At 46.8% G+C, this 13,884-nt stretch overlaps 1 long non-coding RNA gene across 1 annotated transcript in view; it reads right to left on the reverse strand.

The window, feature by feature from the left end:
* Nucleotides 1-12,647: 12,647 nt before the first annotated feature.
* The window catches only part of LOC140422794 (uncharacterized), a 208,034-nt gene continuing 206,797 nt past the window's right edge, over nt 12,648-13,884 (reverse strand). Inside the window, exon 4 of the long non-coding RNA XR_011947610.1 lies at nt 12,648-13,216. This is a non-coding gene — a long non-coding RNA (uncharacterized lncRNA). The remainder of the gene's footprint in view (nt 13,217-13,884) is intronic.

Raw genomic sequence — 13,884 nt, forward strand, 5'->3', positions numbered from 1 at the left:
GCCTGGCAGTGCCACCTGGGCATCCTGGCAGTCATTAAACGCAGCGCACTCAATACCAGGATTTCCGGCGCTCTATGTTCCGATATGGGGGCCGAGCACACACATTTATTGTTCCACACAGAGTTACGTTGACCGTCAAGGGGTTGGGTGCTTGTCAGAGTTTACGAGCTGATGTATGAAATCCATTCTTTCCTCCTTGAGAAATCATCCCCTCTGACTGACTAGTTTGCTGGTGAAACGTGGATGCTAACTATGTCTTACCTTTCAGATATCTTTTCAATTCTAAACAAACTGAACTTCAAATTGCAAGAGAAAGATGATGATTGCATTCAGCCCTGTGAAAAAATAAATGCTTTCCAAAAGTCATTGAAAGTTGGCAAGTGTGAGTACAAAGCCAAAACTATTACATGTTCCCCCACTGTTACAACACATTGAAGGAAACAATTGTAAGGAAAATTATGTCAATAGACTGGCAAGCCTTATTCAGTTGCATCTGGTTGTGCTGACCAGCGGTTTTTGGCGCTACTTTCCAGAGGAGGTTTCAGATTCTGAAAGTGAAGAGGTGGATAAAAGATCCCTTTGAGTTTGAGACCCCAGAGTCAATTATTAACTTCCAGCTGACAACAAATGAGGAGTCAGAATGTCTGTGCCTGACCTGTGATAGCACATTAAAAACATACCACATGTCCATTGAGGTTATCAGCATTCTGGAGTAGCATCTCTGAGGAGTATACAGTGCTGAGTAAAACAAGCATTTTGTTGCTATTGCTCTTCACGATGATCTACATGTGCGAGCTTGGATTTTCTATTCTCACAAAGGAAACGGCTCAACTCTACACCTGATATGTACATTTCCCTCGTCCTGTGAACCTGATTAGAGTGAGATACTGCTGAGGACCAAGCAGGCTCACCTGTCACATTAAATATAAGCGAAATGGCGTGTGTTACAAAGGTCCCCCAGCAAGCGTCACAAAGATCACCCGGTCGGCAAAAGTGGGTCCAGAGAAAAAAAGTTTGAGAAACACTGTCCTATACCCACAGTCAAATGGCCTGGCAGAACGGGTGGTATGCTCAGCCAAACATCTTCCATAGGAATGTGCACAGGATCGCACAGACTATGCTGTACTCCTCAGCCTGCAAAATCTACCATAACAGGGTGTTGCTAACTTGCTGTTGTCTCTTAATTTGGCTCTGTTTAATTACGTTTGCTCAAGAGTCGCCAGGTATCTTTCGATACCGCCACAAGGTTCAAAACTGAATACTGATTAAAGACTCGATACACCAGTTAGTAAGTTCAAAAGCAATGCTCATTTATTTACACACAGTCAAATCTACTCATGCATAAAACTCTACAACCTAAACTATCACTATTACTAAAAGCCTATACTTAGCTTCGGGTGCCCACTCAGTCAGAGGAACAATGGCCATTGCTCGGTTCTGAGGCTGCTGCGTTGAGCTGTTTACAGGGTAGCAATTAGGAGCGTCTATCTCGTAGCGTGTGTTGACTTGGAACTTACTTGGTATGGAGCAGCTTTGCCGGGTCTCTTCTCGCTGAGAGCCAAGGCCAAGAGAGCGATCCCCTCTTGGGGAGTCCTTTTTATACCCCAAAAGGGCTTCGCGCGCTTTTGGGAGGGCCTTGAACTTGGCCCCAATTAATTGGGCCATTTCCCAATTGTCCTTATCGATTTTCCTCCAATAGAGGGGTGGGTTCCCTGGTTGCTGGGCGTGTCCTAGGTGATCGTTGGTCTGCTTTGTTTTAGTCTCCTCTGGCGCCGGGATGCCTGTCTTAGCATTGTTTACCTAAATTGTTCCTGTGAGGAAGAAGGATAAATATGGCAACTTTCGGGAACCTTGGATAACAAGAGATATTGTAGGCCTTGTCAAAAAGAAAAAGGAGGCATTTGTCAGGGCTAAAAGGCTGGGAACAGACGAAGCCTGTGTGGAATATAAGGAAAGTAGGAAGGAACTTAAGCAAGGAGTCAGGAGGACTAAAAGGGGTCACGAAAAGTCATTGGCAAATAGGGTTAAGGAAAATCCCAAGGCTTTTTACACGTATATAAAAAGAAAGAGGGTAGCCAGGGAAAGGGTTGGCCACTGAAGGATAGGCAAGGGAATCTATGTGTGGAGCCAGAGGAAATGGGCGAGGTACTAAATGAATACTTTGCATCAGTATTCACCAAAGAGAAGGAATTGGTGGAAGTGTAGAAGATTGTAGTTTAGTCGGGCAGCATGGTCGGCACGGGCTTGGAGGGCCGAAGGGCCTGTTCCTGTGCTGTACATTTCTTTGTTCTTTGTGAATGTTGCCTTTTGTTCCCGGGGATGGCTCATTAGTATGTAGATGATTCTGCAGTACCGGTCCTGTCTGAGAGCTACAGCTCTAATCAACAGACAGACCTTGCACCTGCTTGCCTTTTCGGTATTGTCCAATTTTCCCTGCATTCTTTGCATGTGTCCATTTTGTAATCGGGACGTGGCCATCCCAGATGGTTACATTCTCTCCTTGTGATCCTCAACGCGAAGCGTGAAGGATCACATTACTGCGTCGTCTTCGTCCTCTGACGAAACAGGGAACCCATAATCAGGCTCTACTCTTCCCTATCCTATGAAACACAATTTTACCTAAATCATTTTAAATACATACATTATTATAAAACTCTATGGGGCGCTATGACATTAATGCATGCATTACAGAAAAATGAAAAAACTGGAACCTCTAACTATCCTCAATAAACTATCCTTGCTCAAACAATCAAAGATAATCGACAACATTTTAAATGTACAAAATAGCAGCACACAAATTTCTCTGGCCTGGCAGTCAGACACAGAGGTTTATATTTATTTATTTAACCGAATACATAAAGAAAAACGGATGCACTTTAATTCATGTCAAGGGGTTCGGGGGTTTGGTGAAATCCGAAAATAGGGGACCTAATCCTGTATACCGGGGTGCGAGAGCGGTAGGCTCTCCTTCGCCATTTTCTGATTCTAAATGTCTGCACGACACTGCAAAGTATCGCCAGTACTAAGAGGGCATCTACTACATACAATAGTGAGTACCAGGTGATAAACTTATCACACCAGGTCGGGGTATTTTTAGCTGTCGCGGTGCTAGCTATCTCGGGGTTCTGTGTATTGCAGGGGTGGGAATCATTCACGGCTTGTGTGGTAGGGGTCAGGGAGTTAGCGTCCGCGCGCAACTGAAGGGATCCCGCTAAGATCCAGGTGAACAAGATGGAGGTCGCCTTCATCTTTCCGTCTTTCTGTCTTCTTCTTTGTCTTCCTCTGGGGTTCCTGAGGTTCCGGATCTGTGAACACAAGCATAATATCTGTTATTATCTTGCTTAAGATCTCGTGTGCCTGTCTGTCTGTCCTTTGTTGCCAATCTCCCTTTATAATTGGTCACCATCTGTGACTCCCTCATTTCTTTTTTTTTAAACCAAATATTTGGGACAAGACATCCGAGAAAAATACTGACATAGTGCGAGCTGTCTCGCAGCCTGTGTGATCTACCATCCTAGTGTTTGAGGATGTAAATAGCACACGGAAGCATCCTAAGGGTTGCCAAAACCAAACAAAAGAATTTTGAACTGAAAGTGCCAAAATGGGGTGTGTATGGGCCGCGACGGGTAAGAAATGGATGGAATACCCGGGTAGGACGGTGATCAATGGCGTTTGTGCTCTACCCGAGCGTAGCTGATCAGAGGGGGGTCCTCAGGCAGGGCGGGGACCAGTGCCATTTCTCCACTGCCTGAGCAACCGGCAAGAACAGGTACGAATGTGGTCGTCGTGGGGGGCTGCCTTTCGTGATCGAATCAGGAGAGTAGCTATGAGTAGTGTCTGTCGGCAAACGTGTACCTCTAAACTGGTTTCTGTTGACAAACTAGTTCCTCTGAACTGTTGTCTGGGGACAAACTTGTTCCTCTAACAGGCATTGGGTGTCAAAGGAGTGGTGACGTGGGGACGTGAAAAAGTTTCAAGTTTACAAACAACACTTAACATTAACATTAACGAACAAACATACAACAAACATGGTGCAGGTTCCATCAGAAAGGACACGGTATCTCTCCATTGGTTCCTTTTTCTCCATCATCTGGACACCTCACTGCTCAATAGCGAACAGGGTCGCAAAGGGATTTGTTTGGTGGGAGTCAGACTCTATGTCATCATCTTCTCCCGGCTGCCAAACACTTGACTGTAGTAACCGTGCTAAAGCTGCTTGGGGCGAATTGGGGTCCATCTCATCATTCCAGATGAGCCTGAACGAATTGTCTCGGTGCCAGAATCGCGTGTCGAGGTTGGAGCTACTAGGTTTCAATCCGTAATCGTCGGGCGGTGGGTCTGGGTCAGGGGCTTTGATATATGTAATCTCGAAGGGGTCAGTGGAATCATGCTCGGATTTGCTTGGAGTGGGGCCTGGTTCAGTGGGATAATCGTAACGTGGTGTGCTGTGGCTTTCGTCATCGTGATCGCTATCACTGTCGCTGTCGCTGCTGGTTGAAGAAAGGGAGAGGCGGAGTCGTGCCTCTGGGGGTGGAGTTGAAGTCGTGTCTGAGAACAGGCTGGACTGGTTGGGGGAGGGTAGGAAAACGTCATCTGTGGGCGGGGCGTGATTGTCTACTGCTGCGAGCAGGATGTGGTGTGTGTGGCTATCCTACGAGCCATAAGCCTTGAGCTGGTTTATGTGAAACCACGCAGACTTACCATTGGGATATGTAATTTTGTATACCGAGGGGCTGACTTTGTCCGAAATGGAGTACGGTCCAGAGAATTTAGGGGAAAGGAATGAACTGGGGTTGTATAGGGAAAGGATCACTCGCTGCCCGACTGCAAACTCAGTGGCGTGCACTGTTTTGTCGAAACAAGCCTTGCTCTGTTTCTTCCTGGTTCCAAGTCTCACAGCTGCTGCGAGTTGGGCTGCCTTTATATTCTCTAACAATTGTTGAACCGCATTTTCATGCGTGAGGGCTGTAACTGCGGGGCTGGCCAAATCCAGTCCGAATAAATACTCAGTGCCTTTCATGGGGCATCCGGTCATGAGGGTGTGGGGGGTGTATCCTGTGGACGTGGATACCGTGTTTCTTATAAACATTAAAGCAAATGGGAGAACTGAATCCCAGGTGCTGTTATTCTGCTGAACCATTTTCCTGAGGGTGGCTTTTAATGTCCTTTTCATCTGCTCTACAATACCACTTGACTGGGGGTGGTATGCAATGTGAAACTTTTGTCGAATGCTGAAAATTGTGAGGACGTTTTTCATTACACGTCCTGTGAAATGGGAGCCTTGATCAGATTCTATACTGCGGGGGAGTCCCCATCTTGTGAAGATGTGGTGTGTTAATATTTTAGCCGTTGTCTTGGCTGTATAAGTTCTCGATGGAAATGCTTCCACCCATTTTGTGAAGGTGTCTATAACCACCAACACATATGTATAACCATTTCTGCAAGGGGGTAGGGGTCCTATATAATCTATCTGGAGATTTGTCCAGGGTCCATTAATGGGGCGGGTATGACTAAGTTGAGCCTTTTTCACATATCTGTCCGGATTGTTCTGGGCACAGATCAAGCAATTCTGTATGTAGTGGGTAACACCGGCTTTTAAATCAGGCCACCAGCAGACCGGTCTGAGGTGGGCTAGGGTGGGTTCAATACCTTGGTGTCCATGATTGTCATGGAACTTACAAATGATCTGGTTCCTGTCCTGGCTGGGAACTATATAAATGCCATCCTTTAAAATCACGCCGTCATGTGTGGTTATTGCATTCTTGTATTTATCATACGGGGCTGGGAAGGTACCCTTTAAAACTTCCCTGTCTTTCTCGTCCTCTTTCTGTGCCTTCTCTTGATCCTGAATATTGGTCTGTGAGACCTGAACTGCGTGTACTGGGGTGCTTTCGCGGGGGTTCTAAAAATAACCATGCCTGGAGCCTGCCTTCGATAGGGCGTCTGCTTTAACGTTTGCGGGGGGGCAGAACGGTGATGACTGCGAACCTTAATTATTCCATATTTTCTATCCTTCGCTGTCTCTAAGATATGACGGAGTAATGGGGCTGAGGGTAGTGGTTAACCGTCCGCGGAAACAAATCCTCTCGTTTCCCACAGGGGTAGGAATTCCGTCAAACTATTACATACATACAAGCTGTCCGAATAGATGTCTGCTGGGGTCGGGAACAAGTCGGGGTGGTCTACAATATTAGTGATTGCTGCCAGCTCTGCTGCCTGCGAGCCTAAGTGTCCTGGCAACTTTAGTGAAATCTCATCTAGGGCGCGTCCCTGCGTGTCCTCTACGTAAATACCGCAACCGGTGATTCTCTTTCCATTTAACACTGTGGAGGAGCCATCCACATAAATCTTCAGGGGGTGCACGTGTCTGTGGGCTGGGGTCTCTTGGGTGTACTACCTGTTTTCCTGGGAGGTGCTTTGGGAATAAATGAGCCTGTGTTCTGTTTTGTGGTGATGATCTCACACGCATGAGGGGTGCCTGCATACTGCAAATTATCGGCAAGGAATGTGTGGGTCTTGGTTCATTTTACTGTGATGTCCCGTCCCTGTAAAAGAAGGGTCCAACGGGCTGCGCGGATTTGGCTGACTGTGTCATCCTTAAGTCGACCGTCTAACAATAGCTGTATTGGGGTGTGTTATATGAGGATGGTGATGGGGTTTAGTCCTGTACTGTAGGCGAGGTATTGTACTGCCCAAAAAACTGCCTTTCACAGGCAGAAAATCCTTGTTCCACAGGGTCTAACACCCGTGAGGCGTATGCTACGGGGCGTAATTGGTCATGGCGTTCCTGGAAGAGCACGGCCGAAAGGGTTCGGTCGGTGCTTGCTACTTCGATAGCGTACGGGGAAAGTGGATCTGGGACCTGCAGTGCGGGGGCTGTGCTGAGGGCTCTTTTTAAAGCATCCACGGCATCTGTATGCTGTGGAAGCCATTCCCAAGATGCCTGCTTCTTGAGAAGTTCGGAAAGGGGCGGTGCTTTAGTGGCGAAACCATCAATATGGTTTCGGCAGTAGCCAACCAGTCCTAAAAATGACCTGAGAGCTGAGACATTGTGGGGAAGGGGCAATTTGACGATCAAGTCAATTCTCTTTTGCTCGATCTCGCATTTACCATGTGTGATCACTGTTCCCAAGTAAATCACTTTCTCTTTCAAAATCTGGGCCTTCTTGGGGTTGACTTTTCAACCATTTTCTTTTAGGAGTGCTGGGAGTTCGGCGAGAAGCGAAATGTGCTCTCCCTTTGTGTCTGTCTGCAGTAGCAAGTCATCTACATACTGGACCAGACAATCGGGGCAGGAAAACTTTGCTCATCCATTTGCCAGCTGTCGGTGGAAAATGGAGAGGGAGTTGTGGAAGCCTTGTGGAAGGCACGTCCACGTATATTGTTGTCCCTGGAATGTGAAGGCGAATTTGTACTGGCACGCTTTAGCCAATGGAATGGACCAAAAGCCGTTATTAATGTCCAAAACCGAAATTTTTTTTGACTGGAGTCCCTGTTTGAGTATGGTCTCGGGACTCGTGGCTACGGTGGGGGCTGCTGCTGGGGTTACTTTATTCAGTTCCCGGTAATCAATAATCAGTCGCCATGATCCACATGGTTTCCTGACGGGCCAAATTGGTGCGTTGTTTGTGGAGGCTACTGATCTGAGTACGTCTTGATCCAACAAACTCTCTATTACTTTGGAGATTTCTCCCTCTGCTTCCTGGGGAAATCCGCACTGCTTCTGGGGTTTAGGGTCGGGACCTGTAATGTTCACAAAGCCAGCCAAACTGCCACAGTTGTGCTTGTGCTGTGCAAATGCTGCTTTATGTTTCTGCAGGACTGCCCTAACCTGTTTGTCTGCACTAATGGCTTGAGGGTCGAACCAGAAGTCTCCTACTGAGCTAATCCTGTTTACATACTCTCCTACTGTGAGCGTGACGGGGGCTCGTGCTGCCTTTGCCATTTTCCAAACACATTGTTAACTGGGTCAAAAGAAAGGTTATGGGAGCTCATGAAATCGATCCCAAGGATATGTTCTGCTGTCTTGGGCAGATCAACCAAAACTACGGGGTGCTTAGTTGTGATGTTCCCTATTTGTATTGCTACAGGGGCTGTGATGTGTCCCTGTTGTAAATGACCTGTAAAACCGCTGAGTGTGATGGTGTCTGTTGTGGGCCACGTGTCTCGCTGAAACATCGTGGAGGAATTGAGTGTGGTGCAGGACCCTCCTGTGTCCCAAAGGAATTCTATGGAGTGTCCCCGAACTTTGCCTGCCACTACCGGTCTACCGGACTTGTTCCAACGGGTGTTGCAGACCCAAGTTGGGGAGCCCGAACACCGTCAGTCGGTGCCGTTCATGTCTGCATTCTCTGAACGGGCGCTAATGCTATGGATTGGCTTTGCCCTATTCCTGTTTAGGGTGCCTGTCTGCTGGTTTCTCTGCTGCTTTTGGGGCGCATTGCACTCTCGTGCAAAGTGTCCTAACTGTCCACAATTGTAACATTCTTGAGCTTTGGGCTGGGGTGGGCTGTTCCTGCCCTCATTTACCCATGCGGGGTTCTGGTGCGCTTTAACTGGATTCATGTCTGCCTGCTCTTCATTGGGTTTTATAAATGCGGTTTTGCTTTGGACTGATTGCTCCCAAGTGCGGGACAATCTCTTCAAAACCCATTTTTCATTGTGGGCCTCGTCTGAGTGGTCATAATTTGCGCAGGCTTTCTGTCCTGCGTCTGTCGCGTGAGAGACTAGGATTCGAGTCCAATTGGCCATATTATCTGGGGACAAATGGGTGCGGGCTAACTCTCCGAAAACTGCTGTGAAGTGTATCCACAAGCATCCAGCAAACGCTGTGGGGTGCTCTGTCTTCTTTTGCCTACACTTATTTAGGCCTTCTACGGGGTCTCCTCTGTTATACCCGATCGCATCTAGGATCGCTGTGTGCATCCCTTGGAGTGTGCCTCCTCCTACATTCTGTGGGTCGGGAAGGGTTGCCACGACTGAAGGGTCGAGGCTTAAAACTGTGAGCTTCACTTGCTCCTTTTCATCCAGGCCGTACATGGTAGCCTGCTTTTGACTTTTGCGAAAAATTGGAGGGGGTCTGATGTGGGAAGGAACGGTGCAATTTTTCCACACGCGTCCTGTAATTGGGTCATGGTTAACGGGGTTGTGTAAAGGAAATCTGCTTCTCCTTCTGCTGTGGCCCTGCGGTGTGTGGTTACAGGGTTCATGGGGGTGTGTTCTGCCTGTTCAGTTGGGGGTTGGGGCGCTTTCCTTTTCTGGGGGTTTTCCTGTGTACATGTCCATGTACGTATCTATGGGCAGTCTCATTCAATTCCTGCCAATCGGGGCCTTTTTCCTGATCTAAATGGGGTCCGAATGTGCTTTGGAACCCATTCTGAACGGAAAGCAGAGATTGCAATTCTGCAATTTGCTTCCGGCACTTTGCGTGGTCTACTGAGCTCTGCCTTTGTTCCGTTGTGGTAGTATGGAGTGCTCGTAGGGCTGCTTTCAAATCATTGCACTGTTTCTGCAATTTCACAACTTGTTGCTCGGTCTCTTGTCTTACCAAGACCGCACGTTGCGTGTCCTGGTAGGCCTTATCGTATTGCATTTGGAAACTACTCAAATGCGCGAGACAAGACTGGTGTGCCCTCTTGGCATCATCCATCTCTCTGTCCCTTGCTGCTAACTGCTCTCTCAAATCCCTATTCTCCTTCTCTACTTCGCTCACGTCTACCTCACTACTTCTGTCTCTCTCCCCTATCTCTCTACAGAGCTTCCGAACGACCTCCTCTGTGCCTCGCAATTGTGCCAAACAGGACACGATTGCCATCGGCTTGCGAGCTTTCCCTAAGCCCTTCTTGTGTATCTCTGACAGGTTCTCTCACCAAGTATGTCCTATACTCCCGGGACCTGTTTCCTCATTAGCGCAGAATTCATTCCAAAAGGGCCATCCTTTCCCTTCGAGATATTTCCTGATCTCATCTTCCCAAATGGGACACTGTCCTACTCTACTGGTCTCTGCGACCTCAAATTCCTGGGGGTTCATAAGGCGTTCCATTGCCTTCATTGCCATTTTCTCTATCTAGGTTCTCTACTGAATTTGGAACGGGGGTGATAAAGTGGTGATGTAGACACGGGTACGGCTTACGCTAATTTCCGGCCTACAAAACTCCCGACGGTTTTACGCAACAAAATCTCTCAGGTTTACCTTATATCCCTGTTAGTACGCATGCATTAACAGACTTCCGAATCTCGGAGGCTTGATCAGTACTGTTCTTACGCTTGTGGTTTCTCTGTTTCCAATTGGATTCTCAATTCAAATTTGGGTTCTCGCGGAGTGGTTAGGCCACTTCTAAGTTGAGTCCCGTCAGATGTCACCAGTAAATATTGCTAACTTGCTGTTGTCTCTTAATTTGGCTCTGTTTAATTACGTTTGCTCAAGAGTCGGCAGGTATCTTTCGATACTGCCACAAGGTTCAAACTAAATACTGATCAAAGACTTGATACACCAGTTAGTAAGTTCAAAAGCAATGCTCATTTATTTACACACAGTCAAATCTACTCATGCATAAAACTCTACAACCTAAACTATCACTGTTGCTAAAAGCCTATACTTGCTCGGTTCTGAGGCTGCTGGGTTGAGCTGTTTACAGGATAGCAACTAGGAATGTCTATCTCATAGCGTGTGTTGACTCCTCGCTGAGAGCCAAGGCCAAGAGAGCGATCCTCTCTTGGGGAGTCCTTTTTATACCCCAAAAAGGCTTCGCGCTCTTTTGGGCGGGCCTTGAACTTGGCCCCAATTGTCAATTCCCAATTTACCAATTGTCCTTATCGATTTTCCTCCAATAGGGGGGTGGGTTCCCTGGTTGCTGGGCATGTCCTAGGTGGCCGTTGGTTTGCTTTGTTTTAGTCTCCTCTGGCGCCGGGATGTCTGTCTTAGCATTGTTTACCTAAATGTTGCCTTTTGTTCCCGGGGATGGCTCATTAGTATGTAGATGGTTCTGCAGTACCGGTCCTGTCTGAGAGCTGCAGCTCTAATCAACAGACAGACTTTGCACCTGCTTGCTTTTTCGGTATTGTCCAATTTTCCCTGCATTCTTTGCAAGTGTCCATTTTTGTAATCGGGACGTGGCCATCCCAGATGGCTACAAGGGCCTGCCCTCGTCAGCACAATTACATTTTTCCAGGCACACCAGGACCTCGATTCCTACTGCTCTGCCGCAGCCCAAACTTGAACCCAACATGAATAATGCCCTCCTGAAATGCAGATTGAGAAGCAAGGCACACTATGATCGGGATGCCATGATGTGGCTCTATAACACCAGGTCAAACGATTATGATTCAGACTGCACTTGGCCATGAATAGTTCAGTTGCGGGCATTGCTGTGCATCATGTTGGTACACAGCAATGCCCATAACTGAACAGTTACGTGGTAGCATCAGATGGTGCCCACTATGTACACAATCGGCGTCACCTTCAGAACTAAGCAATGACAGGTAACACAGCACTTCAGTCATCCAGCCTATGGCACCAACCCCCTGCACCAGCAGACATGCAGACTGTTACAGAGGCCAATGCAGCGAATCCTTCATCTGACAAACATACAGATGAAATGTCCCGTGTTACTAACAGTGAGGACACTGAACGCAGAAAGATCACAACATCACCAACCGGTGTAGTCACATGCTCAGGGTGCCTGAGCAGGACGAACACAAGATTCTTGGTCTTTAGCCTAGGACTGACTTTCAAATTTACATTTTCCTCCAACAGAAAAGGGTAATTAGCAGATGCTACAGCTTAGTCTGTGCCCCCTCTCTCTATATAATATATATATATGTTAATAGCATGCATTGTTAGTTCATTCAATTGTCACACAATGGTCTGTACATAGTTTCGTATTGCGCACACTGTTACATGTCATGACACTGGGTATCCCTGGTAAACGGTGAAGATGTGGACCGAATGGTCACGTGAGAACGTGTTGATGGAGCTTCAAAAGAGGTCACATGGTGGGAACGTGGGAGTTTGTTATCCCCAGGAGCGCGGGGGGAGCACAAGTGTTTTAGTAGCTACAGCCCAAGTGAATAAGCTACCTTGTTGAAAGTCCTTGTTGCCAGTGATTCAGGGAACCCACAACATCTACAACAATCATATTTACTCTTCATCTTAATTTTGTTGGAGTGTTAATTTCCTGTGTCTCTCTTGTTTAGCCGTCCTGTCAACAAGAGCCGCTCTTAGTGGAGACAGCAATGAAGGGAAGCTGCCGGGGGCCCGTTTCCACTTGCATTTCTCAAAATGGAAAGCTGTCAGGTTGGTTGGTTCAACAGGCAGGCATTGATGCCTTTCAAACACCTGGTGCAATGGTGCAGACTTGAGCCAATGACATTGGATTTTAAATTGTTTCATTTAGTTTGTGCTCTGATGCTGATAATTAAGTTTGGTGTTGGTGGTGCTTTGCTAATTAGTACAATCTAAATGCCAGTAACTAAAAAGAGAATGCCTCGTCAACTGTGACTTCAACACAAAATAATTCTAGCTCTACACTTTTGTTTCTCCTGTCAGAGTATACAATAATTTAATCGAACTTTTACGATTTCACAAATGTTTCAACAATGATATAAGTTACACAGACGTTTTTTTAAGTAGTAGGGTGATAGTTTTGATTTATTGGTAGTAAACTAACTAAATGATACTTCCCTTCTCAGTTCCAATCAAGACCGAGATGGACCCAGACTTAAAAAGAATAGTCCTTGTGACATACTGACAATTATATGAGGCATCAGAAGGTGTGCCAAGGGACTGGCATATCATGGCTGAAAGTATGGTGGAATCCCCTTTTAATCTGGTGTAGTGCCATTTCACATGGCATCAGCACTCTGCAGTCTCCTATTTGGCATACAATAATTAACAAAGGTTGCTAGCTGGGTCTTCTGTGCCCTCTGGCAATTTTGGTAGCCACAGGCAAAGTATGGTCAGCTGATCCAGCATGAAGCAGGATCTGCAGTACCTTGCTTGGTGAAGCATACGCCCTGATATCAAAACCCCTCCGATGAATCCAGAAAACTAGCTTTTGGCGGCTGTAGGCAGCTAAGGCCTTTGACGAGCAGCCACACTCTCCACCTGTTGTCCTCTAATCGGCCCAGCTGTTGCTTGTGCTGATTACCGAAGCTGCTACTGCACCCCCTCCTCTTCCGTCCAAATCGAAGTCGTTATAATGGCACCCATGACGAACTGTGGAGAATTTATTGAATATAAGTAAGGCAACTCATCTCAGAATGGACCAATCAGGAAACTGGAAACTCTACTAACAGTCCAGACAACATAATGGCACACAGATAACTGGAATGGATTTAGCTCCAATTGAGCTGTGTGGAACTACAGCAATTTCAAGTTAAAATTATTGACATCATAGGACACCAATTTGGTTGCTTTCATGAGGACACCGCTTGTGTCTGGCTGGCTTCTCAGCTGAGTAAAAACAAAGTGCACTTTTAAAATGGCGACCAGTGGGAAAAGAATGGGATGGTAAGAACCCAGAAAAAGTTAAAACTCACCTATCATTTCTTTTTAAAAGAATTATTTAGATTTTCAAAGACTTTCCTGGCCTTTATGATCTTCTTGAATGCAGCCTAGAATTTCTGAATGAAGGAACATGATTGCGACATGTGTGGGATTCAAAAATTCAAAGATAAGCTGGCACCCCTGATGGTGGGGATGTTTGAAGAGGCGATAGGGAAGGGGGTGTTGCCACAAACTTTGGTGCAGACATCGATTTCCCTGTTGCTAAAAAAAGATAAGGATCCGACGGAGTGTGGGTCGTCTAGGCCCATATTACTTTTGAATGTGGACGCACAAGTATTGGTGAAGGTACTGGCAGGTAGGCTGGAGGAGTGCCTCCC

The sequence above is a fragment of the Scyliorhinus torazame genome, chromosome 5, assembly GCF_047496885.1.
Source record: "Scyliorhinus torazame isolate Kashiwa2021f chromosome 5, sScyTor2.1, whole genome shotgun sequence".
NCBI lineage: Eukaryota > Metazoa > Chordata > Chondrichthyes > Carcharhiniformes > Scyliorhinidae > Scyliorhinus > Scyliorhinus torazame.